Here is a 20,095-nt window from a genome sequence, read left to right on the forward strand (position 1 = left end):
ACAATTGTACGCATTGAATTATGTTACATACCATTTTTAAGGAAGCTGGCGCGCTTTAACGACTTAGATTTCTTCATTCGAATACACATAAAACGCAGAAATGCTCTCATTAGAAAACCACTGGACCTATTTAATGGAAATATGTCACACTTGAAATGAAAGTTTATTTTTCCATCTTGTAAGGTACAGATCTTGTAAGATACAGATGGAGGGGTGGAGGAAAAAAAGCTGTCCATTGAACAGCTTGACAAGTCCCCCATCCCTCATTTGGGCAGAGGCAGCATCACATTCTTTCATTCAAATATACGCATTTACACCGTACATACATAATTTTGCACATCATATACATTACTCAAGAAGTCATGAAGATCATCAAAGAAAAATATACATATAATGGTTATAGAAGTATTACAAATCAATCGCGTACATCAGCCGGAGCTCATTGAGAGAGGAAGAGAACAGATTGAAACCAACCGAATTGTAATAGTTTAGGAGTGTGGGTAATGTATACCTCAGACACTGTTTCCCATAGTTTGACCGTGGTGTTGGTACTGCCCAGTCTTCGAAGTGTCTTGTGCTATATAGTGGTGGTCTAGTTGGCAATTGGGCGAGTTTATGTAGATTAAAAATATTCTTATAGACTTCTGCCTTATAGACACGACTTAATCGATATTTGTACAAATTATACGCTGGAATTACTCCGGTGTTCATGAAGAAAGTTATTGTTGATGCAGTGTAGGGAGCATTATATGTATGTCGGAGATATTTTTTCTGTACTAAGTAAATATGCTCTAGATTGCTGGTTGTCGTGTTTCCCCACACTAACTGACAATAGTTCAAGTGTGAATAAAAAAGGGAATTATATAGCAAGAGTTTGATGTGCGTAGGAAGAATGTACTTGAGATATAAATTGATAATACAGCAAATGCAGTAATCCTAACTTTTATTCGGGACTTAAGTGCTTACAGCATTTGGAGAATATGGGTAAATTAAAAAGGAATATAAGCACGAAGTTTAGAAATCGATAAGAATGCACCAAAAAGAAGTATCGCTGCCCTGTAAACTTGCTCTGTCGCATCATCTATAGCGGACACATTCGATATGTGAGTTAACTGTTTGCAGAAATTTTTTAAGATATTTGCCCGGGTTTATCAAAAGTCCGACTCATAAATTGGCGGTATATTTCATAGCAGTGCATAATACATTAGTTTTGTCCCTTTAGATTTATTATGAGCTGCTATTGACAGAAGTGCGATATTATGTTTTATTGCACCTTTACATATTTATACATGACACTTCAGTTATTTTAACCGTCTGCATTTTTCAAGAATATCTTTTTTTTCATATTCATGGCATAAATTTGAAATACACTTCCTAAGCTTACAGGTCTCTAACGTATTGTAAATTGAAGAGGTATTTTCAAACTCTGTAAAGTGGATCAAAAAACTATTTGTCTAATCTCGTGTATTTATGCAGCAGCTATCGAGCAAATTCTTATGTCCGCATCACTAAAGCTTCGTTTCACCTGGATTTCAAGATGCGCGTTGTATCTACATAGTTTGGACATATCTTGTTTCTTGTTGCATGTAATTTATTTCACATGTTTGAGGAAACATTCGTCAATTGCTGATTTTGACTAGCCCGTAGGAAAAGCCATAACTTCGGACGACAATGACGAGGAGGGAACGAGAATGTTAGCAATAGATTGACTAAAGTAGCTGCTTCAGCCGATTCAAACTTAGCGATGCCAATGGCAAGAAAATCACTTCTACTGTTTGTTCAATTCTAGAAGAATTCAGGGAGCAAGCGGAATTTGTCATCTCATCGGCTAAAAGCACCGCTTGTCGTTGGTGGAATGATGAGTGTGCGAGTGTCTATAATAAAGAAACAGCCGCTTGGAAAGCGCTCTTCTATAAGGAATGCTGGACAAGCTGGAGAAATTACCAGTTTCTTGCGTGTTGATTTAAGCGCGCGGTTAAGCTAACCTGATATGAACATGTTATTAGGCACCGCGGTTACCTGCCAAATTAAAAAAAAAGATAATCGTGCTTCATTTGTCTGTCCTTGGAGTAGGAACATGTCAGCAACACCGTCTGAATTGTTTTCACACCGCAAGAAATGAGCTCTTTCCTAGAAGAGATTGACAAAGATTTAGAAAATGGATTCGCTGCCCGTCTTCTTGCTATCCATTTTGTTTCAAACCATTTGGATGGCTCCACTTCGCAATTATATCCTAAGTTCATATGTGCCCGTGATTCTGTCTTTCAGAGCCCCTTTCATTATGTTGAGCCACAGAAATGTTTGCTTGTACATTTCAAAATTACTTCATTGAATCTGATCAATGCTAGAGTGATCCTGCTTCCTCACAGCCTTTCCTCACCTTAGTGTTTCTTTTATCAATTTCTTTATCAATGGTATTTCTCTGTCAAATTCATGGTTTTATTCTGATTGTTTTTATATGCATTACTTTATCCTCTAAAAAAATTTCATTCTTAAGCTCCAACATCCTAATGATTGATTCTGACGTGTTTATCCCCTCTCTAAAGGGAAAGGGGTCTGTGTATTGGCCCAAATTATTGGACGGAAAATATATGGTAACGTGAACGCTTGCAAACCTTTTAATAGCCGAGGACTGAATGGGACAGACATGAAGAAGCAGACCTATAACGCGTACGTGGCGATTGTCCATGCAATAGAGGTTCGCCGGTGAGTTAAGCAATACTAACGTAAAGCCTTTGTCAAGGCGTTGAACTACGGTTCTTCAATGACCAACGCTGGCCATAAAGTCCAGATGCCTCTATTAATTAGTTGATACGGTAAACGAATGTCTGTTTCCGGACTAGGCATTCACTCGTGCACACGGTCGTTGCGATCACCGTAGCACCGATGAACGACACGTTGAGCTGGTCGCGACGGTGCTCTTCCACACCGTGACGTCTACTTGGCGGGCCAGGTCAGGCTCGATCGTTGCGAGCCTGACCTGGCCCGTTGCGAGCGGGTTTCGAAACTCCAGACACGAACGGATGCCAGCTGCGCACCGCTTCACGAACGCAGCCTTTTTCGCCCTCTTTCGCTCGCACGCGTTCGAAACAACCTTCATGGCGCTCTCACTCACTCACACGCACCACTCACATCAACAAAGCAGCAGCTCCAGCAACTGCTCTCAGAGAAGGGAGCACGCATAATTTGGTTTTGTGCATGTGTGTGTGTGTCCGTGTGTGTGTGTGTGTCTGCGCGTGCGTGCATGCGTGTGTTTGTGTGTGTGTGTGTTTGTATGTGTGTGTGCGTGTCTGTGTGTGTGCGCGCAGGCAATGTGTAGCGCAATACGCATTGCATATTGAACATAAACGAATAGCAATCTGTCAGGCAGTATATTGCGAAAACAACAAAACGAAACACTAGAGTTGTCAAAGGAGTCAGCATTGCTCGTCTAACAGTAAATATAGGTGTCAGCCGACTAACCATGCGTAGCGATCTAAGGATGAATACACATAATGCAAGTATCTAATTAAAGATAAAAGGAATTGTTGAAGCTCCAAGTTATTTATTTCGAGGAAGAAATTTTCGCGTTTCTTATCACAGATCCTAACTGCGTTTACAAGCCGTTTATGGCATACATTAAGTATCCTTCGTCTGTGTGATTTAATGTGTGTCTTAAACACCTGAAACTTTTGACTTCTCGTAAAATCATAGAATACGGACCCCTTTCTTAATTTTGCATTCTTGTTCTGTGATATCTGGCAACAATTGACAGGAGTATAACTCCGGACGTTGTGCAAAAAAAAAGAAAAAAATTGTAGCTCTATAAGAGGGGCCCTAAAGGCAAATATAAAGTCAAGCTAAAGTGATAGATTAGTCCTTGGGAATCTTAAGGCGTCAATAATATCGCGAACAGGGCCTTAGTAATTGAGAAACTGAGGTAAATGCACGACATGATTAGAGACTCCCCTGGGACATTCCAGCACTTTCCCAACGACGAATTCACTTCTCAGTTAAATTCTGTCACTTGCACTCAACCACTCGTTCCAAAGAAGATCATTACATTCTATTAGAAGACGAAATAAAATGCTACTCTTAGAGTTATATTTCATTTTTAGAACACATGACTAAATGAAATTACCCTTGAGAATGACGCGGGCGGTCGAAATGTTTCGTTTTCGCTCGACTCTGCGCCGCCTACGCTTTCGCGTTTCAGTACCTTCCTGATCTCGTAGTGCCGCGCTGGTTTTGTTGACTGGCAAAGCTCGCAGGAAACTGCAAGAAGCAGAGAATTCGACTTCCATGTTCTGCCGCGGGATGCCGGAACGGTCTACGCCACTTGACCAAAAAGCAGCTTCAGCGGCGAATCCACCGCTCTGTCTTGGCTCGGTGCCGCCGTCTGTCGGGCGCCGTTTTACTCACCGACGGCAGCAGCGGGCGGTGATGGCATATGCAACGTCCCGCCAGCGCCGCTTGGGTGGCGGGAGATATGAATCTCGAAAAAGGTATTCGGACCCTTGAGATGCAATTTTCTCGTAAACTAAGTCCTTTCTTGGCCCGAAGCAACGTTGCGAGGTTTCTGGAATGGCATTTAAACAGTCCACGTCGCTTGTTATTTGCCTTTAGTGTCCCTTTACCGTGGTGATTGGGTATGCCACTTGTTTGTAGGCACCTCCTATGTGCCTTAGGTGAAACTCCGAATTGTATAGTTCGATTCTCTTACCCAGTCCCATTGACTTTCTAACAAGTGCAGTTAGCAAGACTGCAGCAGGACGCAACATGCCGCATCGTGGGTAAAAAAAACAGATAGGCATGCGCAAATATACCGTAAGTGGCATAGGCGTGAAGCCGTACGCATCTCTATGCGTGTTTATGCCACTGGTAGCTAAACTCCGGCTTATGCTCGGTGATTATGTCGAAGGCATTTTGATTGCATTCTATTGATGTGTTAACTACCATTGGTTCTCCAAGTGCACTCTCACAGCGTAAGCGATAGAAGATGCTGGCTCAATAAGCATGATTCTGGAGTTTTACGTGCGAGAACTGCGATCTAGTTAGGAGGCATGCGGTAGTCGCGAGTGCCGGAATAATCATGACCATGCGTGTTCTTTTAACGTGCAACAAATGCGCGGCGCTCGAGTGTTCTCGTATTCCGCCCCCCCTCCCCCCCCCCCCCATCGGAATGCGGCCGCCGCGGTAGGGATCGAACCTCCGACCTCTAATTCAGCAGCGCAAGGTAGCAGCAGCCACCTCGTGAACGCGGCCGGTGTGCTGGCCTAAATAAATGTGCAATTAGCAGCCTCGCCCCCGTATTCTCAAAGAAGCCTTCACTCAACGCTTTTCCTCGACTCAGCCAAGTCGATGCGAAGGGCCTTCCTTCAGTCGAGGCGCCGTTGCGTTTCATGAACACTACTCCACGTTTCCTCCGCGGAGGAACGCCTTGAAAATGCGCCTTCGACTCGAATAAGGTGTACCGACCGAGAAAAGCCTCTAATATTGAGGCTATTCTTAAACGTGCACGCTTATCAAAAGCCTCATGCTCTAAGACAGATATGTGTTTCCGTTCATTTGTCTTTCTTACCAAACCTTACCCAGCAACAACATGGCGAAACGCACAAATTTAGCTCAGCAAAGCTTCCACTTTGAGCACTCGTATGATAGATAAAGCCGGTGTTGTGTTTGAGGTCTAGCAGCAATGGCACCCTAAATACTGAAAGCATGGCGCATGGCTGAGAAACAGCAAAATTTGCACCCGCATTTGTCTTCTTTGTTTTTGTGTGCATAATTTGTAGTTCGCGTTGCGCTTAATAATCGTGGTTATTATGGGCTATGGAGTCAGTGCGTGTATTGTGACCGAGCTGGATTGACTTTGAATGAGACAACGGATGTAACGGGCGAAGGGAAGCTTTGTTTGCCTTCAAGACCGAGTGCAGATGAAAGCTTTCTGAATGCTTTTAGAAAGCAAGAACAGGACAGAAACTGTTCGTGACTGAGCCGTTCATGAATGCAAGCACATTACTTTGATGTGGTTTTCCGATGTGTTCATGCATGACTCCCTCCAGTTAAATCGCTCATGCTGCAGGCATTTTCACCTCACGCATAATATTCGAGGCAACATAACCCTCCGTGAAACTTTCTTTTTGTGCGAATCAGTGCCTGCGGTCGATTCTGCTCGACAATCTGTTTTCAGTTTAAAACAGAAATTTAAACAGAATTGCAGCAGGTACCGATCGGCGCCTTTGTCCAATGATCATTCCAGTATCTTTCAGTGTGGAATGCATATGGCTGAGTGCTCAGCCCCGGCACATTAAAGAAAACAAGCATTCTTGTTTCCTGTTCTTTGTTCTAGAAGCCGTGTTTGTTGGTCGGTTTGGGAAAATTGTAGCACATATTGACACGTGTACTTATCTTTATCGGGCGACCACGTTTCGCCGCTTGACAACTGTAATCGCACAGCGAGGGACGCGCCTGAATGTATCCGATGTTTCTGGAAAGTTATCGACGCTTCTACCCGGCTGTCTGTTGTCGCCGAACCTTGTGTTATCTGATTTCATCGCGTAACGCGAATGGTGTAGCACTTTGTGGAAGGCACACGGGCAACACGGGTCCGTACGATTAATCTGGAACATTCGACGACTGCTCTATAAAAGCCGACGCGCTTGAACCGCTGATCAGATTTTCGACGATCGCCGACTGTGTTCGCCGCTATCGCTGTGCTTTAAGTGTAGCCTGTTTTGTGGGCACAGGTTCGCCCAATAAAAGCTAGTTTTGCCTTTCACAGTACTGCTACTGTGTTCTCTCTTCACCGTCACTACCACGTGACATCTGGTGGAGGTGCTAGTGCGTTCATGTACCGAACGCCCCCGCAAAGCCGCGATCCAAGCCCGAAGCCCGAGGACCAAACTAACATCGCCGAAGACCAGCGTGCTAGCCGCAGGCTGCAAGGACTGCCCCCAGAGCACGGACTTCTACCTGAGTCGACAAAGAAGATCGTGGTCAAAACAACTCCAATGGCTGCCCCAGCGTCCCCCGTTATCCTACAGCAACCTCGGGACCCACCAACTTTCCATGGAGCAGCAACTGAGGACCCGGAATACTGGCTGGAGACGTACGAGCGAATCGCGACTTTCAACAACTGGGACTCCGACGACAAGTTGCGGCACGTATACTTCGCCCTAGAAGACGCCGCCAGAACGTGGTTCGAGAACAGGGAGTCGACATTGACAACATGGGACCTGTTCCGTACCGGCTTCATGCGCACCTTTACAAGCGTCGTGCGCAAGGAAAGGGCCGAAGCCATGCTGGACGCCCGAGTGCAACTACCGAACGAGAACGTTGCCATCTTCACGGAGGAAATGAAGCGTCTCTTCCGCCACGCCGACCCGGATATGCCCGAGGAGAAGAAAGTCCGCCTTCTCATGCGTGGTGTGAAGGAAGAACTTGACACCACGTGTACTATTGACACGTGTACTTATCTTTATCGGGCGACCACGTTTCGCCGCTTGACAACTGTAATCGCACAGCGAGGGACGCGCCTGAATGTATCCGATGTTTCTGGAAAGTTATCGACGCTTCTACCCGGCTGTCTGTTGTCGCCGAACCTTGTGTTATCTGATTTCATCGCGTAACGCGAATGGTGTAGCACTTTGTGGAAGGCACACGGGTCCGAACGATTAATCTGGAACATTCGACGACTGCTCTATAAAAGCCGACGCGCTTGAACCGCTGATCAGATTTTCGACGATCGCCGACTGTGTTCGCCGCTATCGTTGTGCTTTAAGTGTAGCCTGTTTTGTGGGCACAGGTTCGCCCAATAAAAGCTAGTTTTGCCTTTCTGACTTCGTCGGGACGGCGGCGTGTCGTTGTTATGTCGTCGAGATCGTTTCGTCGTCGTCTTCGTCGGCGGCGGAGGATCTTCGTCAGTTCGACGAACAGCAACCGCACCTCCATCGGTTGCTGCTTTTAGTTTTCCGGATATGGGCTCGCTGACCGGCTCCGGGCTGGGCCAGTGTATGGTCGGCGCTGCGGCGACAGGTAGCGGCCTGGTGATGGCGAACGGGACGGCCGTCGAGGGCTCCACTGAGTAGCGGCGAGGTAATCGGCGATGTCACGTGGGCGCTCGCCAAGCTGTGGACGCGGCGCGTTGACGGCGAAACCTCGCAGTCCCATCTCCCGGTACGGACATCGTCGGTAGACGTGACCCGCTTCTCCGCAGTGGTAGCAGAGCGGGCGGTGGTCAGGAGCACGCCAGATGTCCGTCTTCCTCGCGTAGGTGCGCTGGGCGACGGGTGGTCGTGCTGGCGGCGGCGGCGGCGGACGACGAAACTGTGGCGTGACAGGGCCCTGGCGGGGTCGCGGAGGGGGGCCTTGACGGCGTGCGACGGCGGCGTAGGTCATTGCTTGCGGCTCGGGCTGCGGCGATTCAGGGGCTACTCCAAGTTGTTGTTGGAGTTCCTCACGCACGACATCGGCAATCGAAGCCACCTGAGGCTGTGATGATGGGAACAGCTTTTGTAGCTCCTCCCGCACGACAGCTCGGATAGTCTCGCGCAGGTCGTCGGTGGCCAGTGACTGAAGTCCAGCGTAGTTTGTCGCGTTCGTGCGGCGGTCGAATTGCCGGTTTCGCATCTCGAGTGTCTTCTCGATGTTGGTTGCCTCGCGAAGGGACTCTTCTACGGTCTTCGGTGGGATTCGTACCATTGCGCCGAAAAGTTCTTCCTTCACACCACGCATGAGAAGGCGGACTTTCTTCTCCTCGGGCATATCCGGGTCGGCATGGCGGAAGAGACGCTTCAAAACAGTCTCCTCGTGAAGAAGAACTTTTCACCAGTCCGCGCCAACTACCTTCTTGTTGTCCCGTTAGGACTTCGTCCAGAAGTATTGCACGCCCTACATGACGATCCGACCGCTGGACACCTCGGTTTTTCCCGGACACTCTCGAGGATACAACAAAAGTATTATTGGCCGCGCCTGACCGCCGACGTCGCCCATTATGTCAGAACATGCCGAGACTGTCAGCGACGTAAGACACCGCCGACAAGGCCAGCCGGATTACTACAGCCAATCGAGCCTCCTTGCCGACCATTCCAGCAGATCGGGATGGACTTGCTGGGACCCTTTCCGACGTCAACAACCGGAAATAAGTGGATCGTCGTGGCGACAGACTACCTCACCCGCTTCGCTGAAACTAAAGCACTGCCGAAAGGTAGCGCAGCCGAAGTGGCGAAATTTTTTATCGAAAACATCCTGCTTCGACATGGCGCCCCAGAAGTCCTCATCACAGACAGAGGAACGGCCTTTACAGCAGAGCTCACCCAAGCCATTCTGAAATACAGTCAGACAAGGCACAGGAGGACCACGGCCTACCACCCGCAGACGAATGGTCTTACGGAGCGGCTGAATAAGACCCTCGCCGACATGCTAGCGATGTACGTCGACGTCGAACACAAGACCTGGGATGCCGTCCTGCCGTACGTGACATTTGCTTACAACACGGCGGTGCAAGAAACAACACAGATCACGCCGTTTAAGCTGGTTTACGGCAGGAACCCGACGACGACGCTCGACGCCATGCTGCCCCACGTCACTGACGAAGAGAATTTTGACGTCGCTAGCTACCTCCAGCGCGCCGAAGAAGCCCGACAGCTCGCCCGCCTACGGATCAAGAACCAACAGAGGACCGACAGCCGACACTACAACCTCCGACGACGCTTTGTTGAGTACCAGCCCGGCGACCGTGTTTGGGTTTGGACACCGATACGCCGACGAGGACTCAGTGAGAAACTACTCCGACGCTATTTCGGACCCTACAAGGTCATCCGACGTATTGGCGCTCTGGACTATGAGGTCGTGCCAGACGGCATTTCGCATTCACAGCGGCGCCGCGCACGATCTGAAGTGGTCCACGTGGTGCGCCTTAAACCCTTTTACGGACGCTGACGAAATTCTTTATTTTTTGTTGTTTTCTTTGCTACGGGTGTTTTTATTTCGCTTGTATGTAGCATCGGGTCGATGCTTTTTAAGAGGGGGGTATTGACACGTGTACTTATCTTTATCGGGCGACCACGTTTCGCCGCTTGACAACTGTAATCGCACAGCGAGGGACGCGCCTGAATGTATCCGATGTTTCTGGAAAGTTATCGACGCTTCTACCCGGCTGTCTGTTGTCGCCGAACCTTGTGTTATCTGATTTCATCGCGTAACGCGAATGGTGTAGCACTTTGTGGAAGGCACACGGGTCCGAACGATTAATCTGGAACATTCGACGACTGCTCTATAAAAGCCGACGCGCTTGAACCGCTGATCAGATTTTCGACGATCGCCGACTGTGTTCGCCGCTATCGTTGTGCTTTAAGTGTAGCCTGTTTTGTGGGCACAGGTTCGCCCAATAAAAGCTAGTTTTGCCTTTCACAGTACTGCTACTGTGTTCTCTCTTCACCGTCACTACCACGTGACAATATGGTCTATCAACCGGCACAGATGCGTGCCTTTCCGGTGTTTCTTCACTTCACATTTACGCTACGCAAGGTTCTAATCTTCCCGAAATTCATTAGTCAATAGTTCACCGCGAGCATTAGAGTTATTGTTTTCCCCTTACCTTTTTCAGTGTGCTACGCAGCAGTTGGGCTATATCTTTTCGTTTCAGTTGCTTAGGTACGCTGAACTTAACTAGCGCACCAACGCCCTGTGAAAATAAAAAAAATTTTGGCATTGCGCTACAGTTTGTTGACCTTGAAAAGTCCAGGTTGTTGTGTCGGCGATAGCGCGCCTGATAAGCAGACTGCTGTTAGTGCACACGTGCGCACAAATGCTTATAATGTCGTGCCATGTGCGCTAACCGCTGATTCCTGATGTAACCAGGAGCCCGTAAGCTTCGGGCAATAAACACCGCTTCCCGTTGGAACCCTTTCCTGATCACTCACTGGTAGATACATTACACTGGCGACGAGGGTGGGATGAAGGCAGCGGTTGGTTTGGTGACCAAGGCAAGTCTTCCCTGAATCAGCCTCTGTTCAAGTTGGATTTTGAAGAGTGCTGCTGTGCATAGGTAACAAAGAAGCGACAATGCAGTCGACTGGGTAGCTTGGCCAAATAGATTCGTTTGATGTTACCCCAAGTGACTAGACGGCATACAAGGAGAGGTTGACATCTTTTCTTATTGTCAACAAGGTTCCCTACAGTGGCAAGGCGCACAAATATCTCAGCATCACCAGCCCGCGAACATATGGGCTGCTGAAGTCTTTGACGGCACCTGACCTGCCATCGGCGAAAAGTTTTGAGCAGGTGAAGAGCACCTTGGACGCCCACCTGGTTCCAGTGCCGTCCATAATCGGTGAACGAGCCAAGTTTTACCGCAGAGCACAGCACGAAGGCGAGTCCCTGCCTGAATATGCTGCGGAACTTCGCAAGTTGTCTCAGACCTGCCAGTTTGGAGCCAGTTTAGACGAAGCGCTGCGGGATCGTTTCGTTTTCGGACTGCTCCGTGAGGACGTGCAGTGGGTACTTTTGTTACTGAGGGCGACACACTGACGTTCTCGAGAGCAGTGGACCGCGCCATGGCCATGGAAGCAGCCCGGCAGAATGTCACCGAGACTCGAGTCGTGGAGTCGCGGGCCAGACAGCTGCACAACGTTAAAGAAAACAGTAAAGAGGCACATGCCGATATGTTCAAGCGAGACCTAGCAAGCCGCTACTGGTTTGTTACCGCTGTGGTTCTCTGAGCCACATTCATGCAGTATGTCCTCACACTAACGATACCTGCTTTAAGCGTATGAAGAAGAGCAGGCTGTTACGTTTCGCCTACGACGCGCGGCTGCAGCAACAGACGCCGGGGCTTCGTTCAAAGCGGCGGACATTTTGGCCCGTTCGGAGCGGCCGCGACGCATCCCCGCCGAGCGCGTCCCGGCATGTTCAGTGCCACGTGTCTTTGTGTGTGCGTGTGTGTGTGTGTGCCCACGCTTGTCAAAGCGCGGCAGCCGGGGAGAGGAGCTCCCCCAGTGTGGAGCGAGGAGGTCTGACCGGCGCCGGCCCGGCTGATGCGTCACGTCCTTGTCTCTACATGCCTCTCAGTCCGTCCGTAGCTCGCTGTCACGTGGTGTCATCTCGTGACCTTCCTTCTTGCCCGCGACGCCAAGAGTATAAGAGCAGCTGCCCCCGGACGCCAGGAAAGAGGCTCCGATTTCTTCTGTTGAGTAACGTGCTCTCCCGTCTCTCTACTTCGGTCGACCTGACCGCTCGCTCTTTGCGATGCTAGAATAAACAAGTTGTTCTGTTAGCAGTCGCCTCATGCTTTGCTGGGACCTTCGGATGCTTCCAGTGTGCCCCAGGCCGCCAGGCCAACGCTACCCTTGGGGCTTGCGACCCATTTGCAACAACGGGCGCCAACGGTCCGGTTGCAACAACGGGTGTCAGCACTGAGGTTCCAACAGCTGGTGGCAGCGCTGAGGTTCTAACAGCCGGTGCCATCGGTGCGGTTCAAACAAGGCTCTTTGTACATTCAAAGAGCCTGCCGGAGCAGCAACAGGCAATCTCATGACGGGTATCAGAAAAAACGGAGACTGAAAACGTTAAAAGGTGTGACACAGGAGCCGACTATCAGCATTTCCAAACAAGGGCCTGCAAGCCGGGGTCTCATTTACGTTGAACTAAATATAAATGATGCACTGGTCGAAATGGAACTCGACACGGGAGCTGATCGATGCATGCCTGTTGGAAATGTACCATCTGGGTTTCCCGATAGAATCTAGGTTCTGCAAAAGTGCTTGACTAATCGGCCCGGTAATTAGTCTATGCTTATTTTCGTAAACTGTACAATAATATTGATGTTATGTCTCGCCGCATTGTCAAAATAGCGAAACGGACATCGTGCTGTTTAGAACAACAAACATAATATGGCTATGCCATTGCGAAAAAAATATATATATTTCGTTCCTCTTAAACAGTCATATATTGTTGTTTTGAAGAGCATAGTCATGATTATGATGAGGGAAGTCATCAGTTGCACGTAATGTGTTACGATGAACGTGAGCTTTTTAATGCCCAGAATTTGTTATGCAGTCATTTGATTGCACTTATAACCCGTACTTTAGTTTTTGGTGGCATGCTGAACTTATTTTTAGCATGAGCAAGTGCACATCAAGAAATATGCCATAATTTTGATGGTTGATCTCAGCTTTTCTAAACTAAACGTAGTAATGCGCTCTGTACCGTACTTTTCAGCATCGCCATTGTGACCGACTGAATCATAATTTGGCATGTTGGGGGATCCCACAAGACACTGTGCTACCCTGGATTTTGTTGCTGGGTCAATTGCTGAACTTCTGCGAGCCCCATGGAGGCCAATTATCATCGCATCCAATGGAATAAATTTGTTGTTCTGGCCTTCATAATTCATCTTAGGCTGTAGCGAGAACAACAGCAAAAGCAGCATAATGTTTATGCTGATTTACTACTGCATACTGTTGGTTGCCTCGCCAGACAGATAACGGTACAGAACATGGATGGTGTTTCACTCTGGAATATGTTTGTCAGTATTACTACTGCTTGTGTTTGTAGGATCAGAAATCACGCTGTTTTTGCAGTCCTATCAGAATACAATAAGACGAGGATAATGTTAATATATTGTTTTAGAGATGAGCACTTTGACTAGAAATTATTAATGGGTACCTAATATTTTACTAAATACGGCTGAATAAAAGAAACCCTAATGAAACATACAAGCACTTCAACTACAAGATGTCTATAAAGACGGATACATGACTTCAAAATGCTTTTAGTGGCCACGTTTTAGCTGGTGGCATGTCGGAAAGGAAATAGACGTCCAACCAGAATTGTGCGGCAACCACTGCAGTATATTAGGCCACATTTACTTTAGCTCTTCTCCACTGGCACACCAATGCAAGCGCAGTGCACACAGCACACTTAGAAAGGCAGTTTCTCTGCTTGCTTGTGTTGGCAGCTTGGTTGCTGCATAGAAGAACGGTTTGGTGATAAACATACATGGATGTCAAGGCACATCAATAGTAGCTAACCTAATGCATTCGTTTTCATCAGTTTATTTTTCGCACTAGATACGTTCGATTAACGAGTTCCCAGGACATGAATTTTTCACACCAATGAGCTTAGACTGTTTCCATTCGTATTTGCAGAGCAACATTTTGTAAGCAAATCTGGCGCTTGCGTAGCCTGCCCGACATACTGCGATCAAACACAACAAAGGTATGTGACATGTACGTGCTAAAGCTGTTTCTGTCTCGATTAAAGCTAATGTGATGTACGAAAACGACACTGTTTCATTGTTATTCTGTATTTTGTATTGAATAAAACATTCCATTCACCTGTGTGTATGATTAGGTATACAGTGCTGAAAGCCATTTCATGGTTGGTCACCTGCTTATTGGGCTTGGATGTTCAGTGGAATGATGAGCTAATTAAACTAAGTATTTTGAAGCAAGGCTCAACTAATTATTGCTTATGACTCCAGAAAGTTCCAGAGCGCTTCAGAGAGTTTAGCCTGTCCGTAGAACGATTTTCTAGGAAATGCGCAGCATCACTAACGAAAGAAAAGAGGCGGATGCAACTGGCGCCCATCGAAAAGAACTGACGAGGGCAGTGACAGGTTACAAGGCAACCATATTTTCGCACTAAGTGCACTCAAGGAGCGATTCAAGGTGCGACGTAGGTAGCTGCGGAGGTTCCTTGAGATTCTCAGGAGAGAGAGAGAGAGAGAGAAACGTCTTTATTATTGAGATTCTCGAGTAAAACGCTCGAGCTTTCCTTCGCTCAAGACGTGTATAGAGTGGAGGGTGGCTTGCAAAACGAAAAACCGCCCGCAACGAGAATTTCTAGTGAGGGGTTGAGTCGAGGTGCGTTTGTGAATATGGGGGTAAATCATTCTAAACAAACAAGAGCGCCGAAGCGACACAGACGCTCGCAGTTGAACAAACGAGCACCCGCGCTCGAAGTAATCTGCTAAGCCAAGCTCCAAGAGGAAGGTTATAGTAACTTAATTCAGAGGGAGCACTGTAGCCTCAAAAAGAGACAGATTAAATTTACGATAGTACAGTTTGTAGTCTGGAGCTGTCGTTTCAAATTGCCTTCGCCTACCAAGTCTCGCCCAGCACAAGGCACTAAGGCCGAAGGAAGGTGTGGCTTAGAAGAGTGAGCCAGTCTTTCATAGAGGCGGAATGTACGGGGAGCCTAAGAGGCCCTGACTTTTTTGACGAACGCGCGCGCTGCCACAATGAAATTACACGGAAGCATAATTACTCTAGCTCGGAAAGCGTGCAGGCTCCGCAGCTGTGGGGAAGTGCGGCTCGTAAAGACTAGGCGACGACTAAGAATTCTCCCCATGCGCTCTTCGGCGACGGCGGCGAAAGACGCGGCGAAAAAATTCGTGCCAGCTCATTAGGAGCAATGAATTGACGGTCTAGAGAACGCTCTGCTCAGCGGCTCGTATCAAACGACACGACGCAGTCACGCGTGGGTTAAGAAAGTGCGCCGCCGACCACGTGCGCCTAACGTGTATAGAGAGCGGGTCGATACAGCGCGTGCGCTTTCACTCAAACGAGGCTTCCCGGCAGGCAGCCCCACGAAGGAAAAAGTTTTCTTGGTATACCTTGTTCATGGCAAGCGCATTCAGGTAGACGTGCTCATCTCTGTGTGCTGCAGGAAAGCGCTCACGAGGAAAGCCTTGCGAGGTCGGTTGCGTGCGTGTGTGCCTGCGCATGCCCCGCACGTTCATGAATGGGGAAGCTCGGCGTTTCGGAAAAGGTTTCCGGAGCAGTGTACAAAGGACAGGCGGCGCGGCTTCACGCTCCACATCATCGCTACGCTTTCGCCTAGAAGGTCTTTATCCTGCGAGGATTTCTTTAGGTATACTGGTTGCCTCCGCTGGTGATGCTACCATGGCATTAGGCGATGGGTATACTTTCCTCTTCCGGTAATGCTACCATGCGTCGCATGAAGTGTTGAGGTTTGCTGTGCTAGCTGGACGGTCGAACGCAACCGCTGCTTGGTTTTGCGCCGCTCTAGGCGCCCCACCGTGTCCTTTCCCTTTGAGTTTCTCCAGCTCCGAGCAGTATCGGAAGAAAGGTGGATCAAATTAGTCGCTTGCCTTTAGGTGATGTGTGACGCTGATCCAGCCACTGACATTTCACAGCGTTGAGCAGTGTCTCACCGCAATGGCTCCACGAAATGATAGCAGTTGGTGTTGGAACTAGTTGATCAGAGATTATAAGTTAAGAAAAGGAAATGGAAGGTGCGAGGAGAAAATATGTTTCAGTTCTCACACCCAAAGTTGCTGTTCGACTGGCTGCTTGAGGCATTTTACGCGTATTAGAGGGCTTTTTTTCACGCTCGGAAGAACACTTTTATGTAGCACGTATACAGCAACAGAAAGCTGTGTCGGGAGTTTTTCATGCTGCTCTACAACTCTCTGATTTAGAATTTCGTCAGATTATATCAATAGAGAAAGCGAATAATTAATTAATAATAATTATCGAATTAGGCGGAACGCAAAAAATAATCTGAGTATCTCCTAGCGATTGTAAGCAAAATACCATTGACTGTGTCCAGATATGTAGCATTTGCGCATTTTGAAAGTTTGGCTCAAATTAAGTGAAACACCCTGCATATAGAGCGAAGCTTTGCGCATTTACATTAGTAGTGCTGGAACACGGGTTCCTGTTCATTCAATGTGAGTACAAAGTCACAGCAAACACTATATTGATGCTGGCGTAGAATGCAATGTACATTTGAACGCAACCAGCGGTATAGAGGCTGAAAGAGGCAAGGTGGCCTTCTGCGCCATTAGTTTGTGGCACCCGACGTCCCCTTGGAGGCGCTGGTGGAACCGTCCACGCTGCTGCCAGGCGGCGCAACGCAAGGTCAACGTGAGGCCATCTCCTCCGCTGCACATTCTCCCGTCTCATCGCGGCTCTCCGCGTCATGGCCCCTTCGCCCTCTCTACCAGCGGCAAACGACGCGCATGCGCGGGCCTGCTTCCCCCCTCTACGTTCTACTGCTGTGGGCGGAATAGTTTGAGCCATCGCTCCTAGATCGTTCCGTCGTCCCGCAGCCGATTGTGACGTAATCGGCGAAAATGCATGAGTAGCAGCAATAGCAGCAAGCAGCCGTGATTAGCAAGAGAGTTGCAGGGCGGGGCAGGGGGGTGGGAGGGGGGAGGGGGGGGGTGTTGCAATTAAAGCTTCGCTTTAAAAGTTGTTGGATTGTGTTTGCGTATGAAAGTAAATGAAGTTCTGCCAATTTCATTTTCCTACGACCTCAATGGTGCTGTCTGCTTCTTTTATACTACGATGCAGGCGACTTTATCAGAGAGTGACGCTCTCTCTGCGTGTTTCTGACTGTGACTGTTAGCACGCAATTGCGTATGCAAGAGTATGAATGCCTTCTGACAAGAGAAACGACCCACTCCCGATGGTCGCATTCAATCTGATTTGCGAGAAATTGTTGTAGACATATTCATTCCCAATTTTCTATTCCAGTCAATCATCCCTTGGCAAATCTCGGCAGGACCAAACCTCGGGAGCTTCGCAAAAGAAAAATGTACGTGATTTACCGTTTGCATTTAGGGTTTCTTAAGAGTACTTTTTACGGCTGTGCAATTATTTATAGAAAAAGAAAGCTTATTGGTAAAGAAGGCAATGATGTCGGCTTGAAGTACAGTCCTCTAAGGAGCTACTGTGCGCTGGAGAAAAAGGAAACAGAGCATATTTAGTGGTGTTAATGATATATACGCTAGATATGAAACAAGTAAGGGGGTGCTGCATGCTCAAGGCGTCTAATCGAAGCCCACGTGCTTCAGACACTCTGGTAAGTCCTGAATAAGCAGAAATATGGAACTATAGTCCCGCGAAGGCCCCAAAAAACTTGCTTTGGGAATGATCAGTTGCCGAGCTCGGAAAATTAAGCAACCAGTGCCTATAGGTGTTGCATGTGTTTGAGGTCAATGAATCGCAAAGTATATAGGCTATAGTTTCAGGTACAAGAAATAGGTTTCACCCTGCGCTGGCTCACTGCATATGGCGTTCTGTTGCAGATAAAGATGGCATGGGTCCGAGTGTCGGTTGCGGCGGCTCCGTTTTGATCGAAACGGCATGAAACAAATATACAATTATAATTTTAATGTGATTAGCGTTTTAGGGCACTTCAAGCACATTACACGTGCTGTCTGTATGTATGGCTGCCTGTTTTCCTGTCTGTGTGTCTACCGTTTTCCCGCCAACTAGGATCACTGGATAGTCTACGGTCTAGGAATTCGCAGCATCCCGCTTAGTGAAACATTTCAGTAAAGGCGCAGAGAGGATAAACCACTGAGCTAGCGGACCAATTATCGACAGGTGAAGGACGATGGAAGAAAATAGAAACACTTTTCGGTTGTCCTCGTCTGTTCGTACTTGGTCCTTGAAGTGAATGCACATTACGTTAATAATAATAATATTTGGGGTTTTACGTGCCAAAACCAATTTCTGATTATGAGGCACGCCGTAGTGGAGGACTCCGGAAATTTTGACCACCTGGGGTTCTTTAACGTGCACCTAAATCTAAGCACACGGGTGTTTTCGCATTTCGCCCCCATCGAAATGCGGCCGCCGTGGCCGGGATTCGATCCCGCGACCTCGTGCTCAGCAGCCCAACACCATAGCCACTGAGCAACCACGGCGGGTGCACATTACGTTAGGAGACTAGCATATCAACATAAAACACATCTATGGGGGAAACAAGACGTAAAGGATAATGAAATGTTCCCACTTCCTGTGCGTATTACATCATTGAATCCTCGACTTTCACAGTGCGCTCTTTACCTTATGTACTCGTCAAAGATCACTGTAATCCTTTGTGTAGCACGAACACTGCAATTAAAGTGACCTGCCAGAACCACAGTACATCTCACTAAGGGTGCATGTATTATCCGTTCGGTAACGGTGTTTCTAATAGTGAGAAGTGAGAAGGAAATAAATAATAGTGAGAAGGAAATAAAAGTGATAAATTGAGGGAACTTCTGGGTTCGAGTTTTCTATTCTTCGTGCATTTAGACTGAGTATGACACAAGAAACAAAAGGGAACAAAGGCAGTTGTAACACGAATAAAAACGTACGTTTTGTTAAAACAAAAACCAAGGGCGTCATCATGTTAAATTATAACATTGTGAATGTATTCCAATCTTAAGACGTCAAATTAGCGCAACCACCAACGCACGCGTAGGCCATCACCCGGAACGTTTACTGAACATCCTAATCAGACGCTCTCCTCGTTCACAGGAAGGCCTTTTTTCTTTGGTCTTAAAGCAAGTAAATTTTCTAGCGCCACGCGTTTTCGTTATCTCACCCGCTGTGGAGAGGCGAGGGGCACGCAGGGACGGAGATACATTTAGGGATGTAGAGCCTCCGAGCCAGTGGAGCGAAATTAGATAAGCAAGAAAGTATAGCTTAATCGGCATCTCCGAGTGGCGCGAGAGGCACTGACGTCACGCATGCATTATACCGAAGAGGAACAATTGAACAGAGGGATGCAGGTGCCTTCGATGCATCTGCTTTGCTTGCTTATACTGTGGTTTCTCCTCTACAGTTGTGGCGGCATGCAACTGAATCTCTGTGTGCCGAAGTCACTTGGCAACGACACACTGCCAAGAGCGATCCGTGGTGGCAACAAAAACTACGCCAGATGAGAAACTTCAGCACTTAGTGTCGCGAAGCGGAGCGTGCGCACCCCCTCCCAACTGCTGCGCTAACATTAACCTCGTGCTTTTCGAAGTAATTTGTCAACGACTTTCTGCGCATGCGATGAGCGCGGTAAGCTGTAGTTCCCGTCGGACACTGATTTCCGATGACGTAGGCAAAAGAATAAATCGACATTAATTGTTTTTTGACGAAAACCACTGATTCACTCGTTAAAAAAAATGACACAACTGCTTGAACGTATTACCAAACACTTCTTGAAAGCCTTAAGCAGGAGCCCTCCAGACTACTGCTTCAGCATCAATCGCATTTGAGTAATCTACGGACCATTCAGTCGAACAACGAAAGAAACTCACTAACGTAGATAATGGTTGGCAATGGTTTCTCTATGCCTCTCCTTCCTAGAGGAGCTGTATAAC

The sequence above is a fragment of the Dermacentor albipictus genome, chromosome 7, assembly GCF_038994185.2.
Source record: "Dermacentor albipictus isolate Rhodes 1998 colony chromosome 7, USDA_Dalb.pri_finalv2, whole genome shotgun sequence".
In the NCBI taxonomy this organism is placed as follows: Eukaryota; Metazoa; Arthropoda; class Arachnida; order Ixodida; family Ixodidae; genus Dermacentor; species Dermacentor albipictus.